Source organism: Nannobrachium achirus (genome assembly GCF_963921795.1).
Source record: "Nannobrachium achirus genome assembly, chromosome: 20".
Classification (NCBI taxonomy): Eukaryota; Metazoa; Chordata; class Actinopteri; order Myctophiformes; family Myctophidae; genus Nannobrachium; species Nannobrachium achirus.
This window is the reverse complement of record NC_137827.1, coordinates 35,394,734-35,403,691: the sequence shown is the minus strand read 5'-3', so window position 1 is coordinate 35,403,691 and position 8,958 is coordinate 35,394,734.

Here is an 8,958-nt window from a genome sequence, read left to right as displayed (position 1 = left end):
TTTATTCATTTGTAACTTAGAGAGTGTACAAATGTAATCAAATGGACCGGTAAGGGTTCATTTGGTTACTTTTGTTCACTGTCTGAGTTAAATCAATACTGTGTATTTAAGTGTATTTGCAATAAGTGGGGCGGGTGTTGCTGATTGGGTAGAGAGGCCAGCTATGCATCAGAGGGTCATTGTTTGACCCTCGGCTCACCCAGTCAAACTGTCAAACTGTCAAAGTGTCCCTGAGGAAGACAATTAAACCTGGTGATGTCATTCTATACATTTTCAAGAGTCTTCAATAAAAAAGGTTTTTCTTTCCATGCAGAAAAAGTAATTTCCCCTCCTCTGGGACGAGTAAATACTCCTTTATAATCCTGTGTTGTGCAGTGTAAATCTTTTGACAGCAGATTTTGATTGATTTTAGTCATAGCCTTTTGAATAAAATTCCATTTAGTTTTAGTCATATTTTAGTCATCTGAAATGTTTTAGTGTTAGACTAGTTTTAAAAGAATGTGTTGACTAAATGTAGTTAATTTAGTTCAGTAATAGGTATTTTGGTGGGCCTTGTTGGCTGAAAGTCACAATCCGTTGTAAGCTTGTAGATCTGCCATTTTCAGAGCGCAACCGCAAGCATAAAATGACTTGTCTTTTAGTTATACTTCTCCACTAGTCCCTCCTTAACCTTTTTATCTAGTTTTTATTTGTTTATGAAATTGTCAATATATTTATTCTTATTCTTAGTCATCACAGCTTGGTTTTTATTTCGTTTTCATCAGTGAAAACTAAATGACCACTGGTGTTGTGTGTAACTTGGGGTTGTGTGCTCACTGCAGGCAGCTGAACTCTGCCGTGGGATGATGTTGGAGATGTGTGCCCTCCAGGCCAGAGTCACTCACCTGGAGGAAGAGAACAGCACTCTAGAGCAGCAGCTCAGTCTTAAATATAAGCAACGGTATGACGCTTGGATCCGCCAGCTTCTCTGCACATGTATTCAACTGAAGGTTTGGCATTTTACCTCATTTGAATGTTAGATCAATATTAACCACTTTCAACCTGGTGATCCCTATTTTAGGCATGGCATTATGGTATTTTCTCTATTTTCAGAAATGGTATCTTATTTTCAAAAATCTTCAAACTATTTCTCAAATTTGGCTTAATTAAGCGGGGTGGGGGGGGGTATATGTGGGAAATTGTGGGGTATGTCTTTATACATTTCTGAAAATCATATAAATAAAGTTATTTAAAAAAGAGGAACTAGAGGAACATATAATAATGTGTATACTACATTGATTACAAAGTGGTGAATGAACAGAATGAAAATCCCATAGGGATGTCGGCGTTTTGTAAAATAATGTTTGTGTCACAACACAGGCTAGGCTTGATGAATACCGCCTACGAATGGAACAAGATGTCTGTCAGCTGGTCAGCAAAGTGAGGGGAGAAGGTGTGGACAGAATTATCAAACTGAGAAAGAAGTACGGCTCTACCCAAGAAGATGACAGTCTTTCCCTCTCACTGATGGAGGTACAGCAGTGTTTCTCAAACCTTTTCAAGGACCTCACACCTTATCGCTGTTTACATGGAAAAATCATGTGGGTCCCGAGATCCACATGATTCGGGAATGGTGTGTCTTCAACGTTGATCTCGAACTTCACGTGACCAGCCTTCACTTATGATAATCAGGGACGTGCTGGCCATTGGGAAAAGCGGGACAACTCCCGAACGACCGGTTCATTCCTGGCCGGTCCAGGCCGGCCATTAGGAAAAAATTAAAAATAAAATGTCGGCCTTCATTCCATTTTGGGGGCTGGGCGGCCAACAAAGTAAATCGTCACTGTCGGGCAGAAACCTCGTATCTCCAAGTTTCAAATGTATACATTTTTTCGCAAAGCAAAGCCCTGCTTCATCATACAAGGCCGTCGCACAAAAGTAGTGAAAACAGCCGATCTACAAGCACACAACGCCTCGCACCGCGAGGCGTTGTGTGCTATCTTTGAGTAGCAGCAGCGCTATAGAGAGAGAGATCTCTCTCTATAGCGCGCAATGAGGGCCTCTCCAACTCTTTTTCCCGGGCTGAATCAGGGGCCCAGCACGTCCCTGATGATAATGATATTGACCTACTTGCGCTCATGCGGGGGAAATTCAGTTTTAGCTCAACCCATGTGATAGAAGTCCACAGAGAGGTGCAGAGCAGTTAGGGGTTAAGTGTCTTGCTCAAGGACACTTCAACCGGTCATTCAACACATTAATGGCCAGGTCTGGAATCAAACCTGGGATAACTGGGGACTCCGGCACCCCAGGCAGGCTCTCTACTACCACTTCTAATTTGGGCATTTTGACTTCCATTATAAAATGATAGTGAATAATCTCAAATACAAAGTTTGGCGCTGATCAGTCCAGTGGTTTGTTCGAGCTCTGGACACACACACACACACACACACACACACACACACACACACACACACACACACACACACACACACACACACACACACACACACGCACACACACGCACACACACACACTAATAAAACTGCCTTGCTTTGCATTTAGTGATTTAGATCGCTAAAGATTATAAGCTATATTTTTCTTAGAATCCTGTATAGTGTAGCTTTAAAACCTTTCAATATATATATATATACTGTATATTGTTTATCTTAATTCTGAAAATATAATATTTGCACATGAGTTTTGTCTGTAAGTACACAGTAAAAGTCTATGATAACATAATTCTATGATTAATTAACCTTGAGGATTTTACTGTGTATTCACCACTCCCATTCCTTTAATGTGTACTGGTCTGTACTCTTTAGAAAGATGACCTCCATGAGTTTAAGATGGAGAACAGCCAGCTGAGCAGCCTGCTGTGTAAAGTGAAGGCCCTGGGCCACTGGAGGCAGGTGCTTCACCAGGGAAAACTACACAGACAACTCCTCCAGAGCCAGCAGGTGTGATGAGAACAGAAAACCAAATGATACAAAACAACATTTGTGAACTTGGTTGATGCATCTCTTTTGTGAATTTCAGCTATTGAAAAATAGCAGATATACAAGCTCACAGTGCCACGCTGCGAGCTTGTAGATCTGCTATTTTTCTAAATCGTGACTTTTTTTGCAAATCTTTGAATATATATTTTTCAAAGCAAACTTTTGTTAACTCAAATCTCTTTTTCTGGGGGTCCCTGGAACAACATATTTTGAGATGGGGTCCGCGGCCAAATACATGTAATGTGGGGGGTCCATGAAAAAGATGAACCACTGACTTAGAAGACATTTACACACATTTTCACGATAAAAAAAGAAGATCTTCAAGCTCGCAGCGTGGCACTTGGTGGAGCTTGTATATCTGCTATTTTTTAATAGCTAATATAATGGTTAAAGTAATAATGCGTAATCGTTCCAGGCCTAAATGGGTATTAATGCCCAACTTCATCATTCTACAGCGTCAGACAAAAGTATCAAAAGTAGAAGATCTTCAAGCTCGAAACATGGTGAAATGATGCGTTTTGAGCTCGCTATTTAATTTGAATCCTAAAAAGAGTAACAGTTTTGTACATATCATGAGGTTTCCACCCAACAGCGACAATGAGCGACAGTATGTTTTTGTCCATGCCTTAGCCCTTATCCCTAAACAGCTTTGCTTTTTTATTTTTACTATTTTGAAATTGAGTTTAGGAATAAGAGGTAAGGCATGGACAAAAATAGTGCCCGATATGTTTATATATGTCACACATTTTATGTTGTATATATTCTCTACCATTTTAAAGAAAAAGATTGATTGGTTTTCTCAGGAATCCTAAAGAAACAAAATCCTAGCAATTGTTATATTCTTCTGTATCACTATATTAGCTTTGTGTCTGGTATTCTATGATATCCTACTGGCTTTAATTGGTTATGAGTTATGACTTTTATCCTTTTTCTCTTAAAAAAATGATCTATTATATTGTTTAACCTTTTTCTCCCAATGTAGTCATTATCTCAATTCCCAATTTCCCTTGAAATTCTTTTGTTATTCTTTTGTTTTGTCTAGAGAGAGGTCATCTGTCGCAGGGAGGCCCTCAGGGTAAAGATGATGTCAGAGGAGGAAGTGGTCATACTCCAGGAAGAACTGGATGCCACCAAGCAGGCCTTAGCTCATTGTCAGACAGAGTACAGCCGCACCAGGATGCTTCTCAGCAGGAAGGTACACTGGCTTGTCATACAGATTCACCTGCTGTCACAAAGAAAGAGATGCTGAGACATTAGTAGGCCTATAAATCACCCGTGAAAGTGAGGTTCAAACCTTGGCAAATTAGGTGTATACAAATAGACCTCTGGATTTTTACTGTATAGTGTGTGGAGGAAAGTTCTAGTTGACTTTACAGATGTCTTGACCCTCAGCTTCAGTGTTAAAAAATGTCAATGTCTCTAGGAGATCAAAAATGATCTCCTAGAGACATTGTGGTGAAATAAAATGGTTTGCACAGTACAGTACTTATTTACCACCTGTTATTCAGTGTGTTTGGCTTTACATGTGATTTACTATAGTATACACAGTAACATCCTCAGTATTAATATACCCATTTGTAGCTCGGAGTGTACAAATGTAACCAAAACAGACCTTTAAGAATGCATTTGATTTGGCGATAGGGCCTTTTTGTGTGGAGTTTGCATGTTCTCCCCGTGTCTCCTAGGGTTGATACCCTCACAAAAACATGCAGTAATCCTGGTCTCAATAATGCCTCCCCCTGGCCAGCCGGGGCGCTTGATGGAGGGGAAAGGAACTGGTTGGAATAACGTGTTCCTTCCACGCGCTACGTCCATCCCGGGGAAATCCCCCCTGTCAGGTGAAAAGAAACATCTTGGACTACTCATGCATTGAAGGAAGCATGAGGTCAGTCCGTTGTCTCCCCAGACGTGGCAGAGGGAGAGCAGAGGCCAGGAATACATAGGCAATTGGCACTGGGTGAAAAATGGGTTGCAAAATCGTGGGATAAAAATTATAGATAAAAAAATAATGCATTTGAACACCGTCTGAGTTAAATGAACACTAAGTATTTTACAGCGTAGCAGCAGTATAGGCTACTTAATTAATTCATTCCTTCTGGATCCCATGTCACTATCTTGGCTTAATTAACATGTGTACTAATTAAGCTCATGGTGTCTGACTCTGCACTGCAGACAGAGGCGCTCCAGGCCGCCAGGCTCCAGTCTGCTCAGGAGGCCCGGGGCAGGCAGGAGATGGAGCGCCACCATGTGCGCAGCCTGGAGCAGATGAGGGCAGACATGGAGGAGAGGGAGAGACGGCTCGGGGAGCTCCGGCAGCGACTGGACAGGGACGGCAGGGGCAGCCAGCTGCAGAGACAGCGCAGTGCCAAGGACATCCAACAGGTTCACCATGAAGGATCCAATGTTGTTACCTGAACACTAGCCATACATTATAACTCCTGTAGAGAACTTTTATTTTGAAGACATTTTCTCTCTACAAGAGAGAAAATTGTAGAGAGAAACTCTTGAGAATAAAAGTGCTCCACAGAATTTATGATTTATTGCTACCTGAACACTGTGCATATTGTCGTTGTCGGGTGGAAAACTTGTAATGTCCAAAACCGTTTTGTATTTAAAAATGATTTAAACTAGTGAAAATAGACGATCTACAGGTAGATCTGCTATTTTCACTAGTTTTGTGTGACAGTCTTGTATGATGAGGGCTTTACTTTACAAAAAAAGAAAAAGAAACTAGAAGCAGTGCTCTTCCGAGCACAGGTCTCCACCAGGCCGTGCGTCCTGGTGGTGCTACTGTATAATAGGCCAATGTAAAAAGGGTGGCATATGTTCTTCACCTTAGATCTTTCATGGCAATCGGACGCTGCATGCATGATTTCAAGCATTGTGTTCCAAAAATGTGTTTTGCTAAAGTCTACCTGCTGGTGGCGCTATAACAGGACAATGTTAAAAAGGTAGCATTTGTTCCTTGACCTAGTGGGAATATGTGTGGCAAATGTCACGGTAATCGCAAGCTGCGTTGATGATTTGAGGCATTTTGTTCAAAAACGGAGCAATCCTGCAAACTTTGGAAGCTAATATTAGCCAATCAGGATGGAATGTGAAATATCAGACGGATCGGACTTGATCACATGACTATAGAGATACTGTGTACCGATTTGCATGATTTTTGGATAAAATCTGAAGGAGTAATATCCAAAAATGTGTTTTACATAAGTCGGCCCAAAGGTGGCGCTATAAAAGGCTGATGTGAAAAATGCAGGGCAAAGGTTTATCCTTAGCCTCTAGGGAGTGTGCTTACAAAGTTTGAAAGTGATCGGTGGAGTTATAGGTAAAACCACAAATCGGGCTGTTATAGCGCCACCATGAGGCTGATTAAAAAAAAATTAAGTGGCATTTCTTCCTCGGCCTAGTGGGAACGTGTGTGCGCGATTTCATGATAATTGCACTTTGCGTTTGTGATTTGAGGCATTTTGTTCAAAATGGCTCAATCCCACAAACTTTGGAAGCCAATCTTAGCCAATCAGGATGGAATATGCAAAATCGGACAGATCCGTGTCGATCACATGACTGTCGAGATATTGCCTACCGATTTGTAGGATTTTTGGACAAAATCTGTAAGAGTAGTGCACAGAAATGTGTTTAGCAAACATCGGCCACTAGTTGGCGCTAGAAAAGGCCCATTTGAAAAATTTAGGGCAGAGGTTCTAGATTGGCATCCAGGGAATGTGTGTGCTCACTTTGGCAGCGACCGGGCCAACGGCGACTGAGATTTGGCGCTCACAAACTGCGAGGACGCACGGACGCACGCACGCACGGACGGACGCACGGACGGACACACGGACGGAGGGGAAAATATACTCTCCCTCAGCCTTCGGCTGGTGGAGACAAAAATGTACAAATTTGAAACCTGGCGATACGAGGTTTCTGCCCGCATGTGATGCTGTCGGGTGGAAAACCTCATGGGTCTAAAAAACGGTTACTTTAGTTCGTTCCATTGGTTCAATATTTATTCCCGACACAACTAACAACTTGTATCTACTATCTACAAGCTTGCAATGTGTCACATCACAATGTACTGTAAGCTTGTAGATGGGGTCTGGAAGAGTCTCTCCCTGATGCTTCCAGGCAAGTAAACTTGGAGGGTTTGTGGTTTTTCATTTGTTCAGATGTCTTTTTTTTTTTCTTCTTTTTTTTTTATATTGTACTTTCTAAGTCATGTTTATCACTTCAATCTAGATGAAGAACCAGCTTCATAAGGAACGCAGCCTCAAACAAGAAGCTTATCAACAGGTGGACAAGCTACAGAACCAGATGAATGACCACGAGTCTCTCTCCAGGTGCACCTCCACACCAGGTAAGCCAATGTAGAATAGTCACAAAACCTTTTATCTCCAGGTTTCTTTTTTATAAATAATAAGTCTTCATTCTCCTCCATATACTGGTATTTTCTTTTGACTCTGTGACTAATAGTTTATGAAAAACTGTTTTCTTAAGTAAAATAAATTGGTATAACAATATAACAATAATACCAGTAAGATGCTCTAAAGGGCGAGGTCGCGCACACATGGGCGCGTGCACATGGGCGCGTGCACATGGGTGCTTTGGCATGTATACCCTTCTGCTGAGCTGGTCGAGTCATCAGAACAGGTCAGCTATATCCATATATGGAGTCTGTGTGGTCAGCTCCATATATGGAGCTGGTCAATACCAGATCTCCATATTATGGAGATCTAGGTGATGATCCAGTATGGATATCCAGGGTTTGATGAGGTCAGTGTCGTGATCTTCATATATGGAGTAGTCAGCAGTCTTGACTCTTAATGTGCAAATGAATTCTGTCTTGGCCATATACATTATGGAGCGTACATATATGGGCATAGCCAAATATGGGCATTAACAGATATGCGTTTAATATTGATGACATATTGGCATAAAAGGGACAAGGACAGAATTAATTCATAAGTGTGACTTGTGTCGCGGAAACCACACTGGTTAGACGGACACAATATGTCCATACTCCATATATGGGCATTTCCAGATATGGGCTTAATATTGATGGGCATAAAAGGGATTCTATTGTGCAATCGCACCCCAAAGGATGCATCCTAGGGGGTGCGATAGGCCTAAGGCCCAGTAGTTGTGTGTGTGTGTGTGAGAGTGAGTGAGTACAGTTGTATTTTGATGTTTATGGTAATTCGTTTTTAACATTATAGTATGCTGTAATGTAATGTACTGTGTTTCCTGTAATGTAATGTATTGTGTTTGCTGGACTCTTGGAAGAGTAGCCGATAGCTAAAAGAGATCCAAATAAAATCAAATCTAATTTTATGGGAACTCCCAGATATGGGCTTAATATTGATGGGCATAAAAGGGATTATATTAGTGTGTTTGCCCTAACAGGACATCATCTGAAAATCAGATGTAGAGGTCAGCTCCATATATGGAGATCTAGGTGATGATCCAGTCATCCCCATGGGTGTAGTGCTACTTAAAGATTTTGTCCAAAGTATGGTCTCATATATTGGCTGTTGTATTTCTATTTCAGGTCGACCAAGGACCAGCCAGCATTCTGGCAATCAAACTAGAGACTCCAGTTTAGTTGACTCTGGAGCAAAACACGGCCACCTGAAAGCTCATACTGCCTGGAGCCGTTGTGAAACAAAGCTAGAGAGACCCAAAGTAGTGAGTATACTTCAGTGTGCTGAGTTTAGTGAGGTTATATTTACTATGAATGTGTAAAAACAATCAAATTAAACACTCCAGAGTATGAATGGGGAAATACAGTAGGCTTATATACTGTTCATGGGGTGTCACAATTCTACTTTCTGTACTGTTTTCTTTTTCAGGATCCATCTTGTCTGAGATCTCTGACTGCTGAGACACTGCTCCCAGAGCTCTTCAAATGACGACTTACTGTAGACTTCAACAGCTGAGGCTCGCCAATTGGTAAAATACTACTTGCTACATGCTAAATTCGATTGCC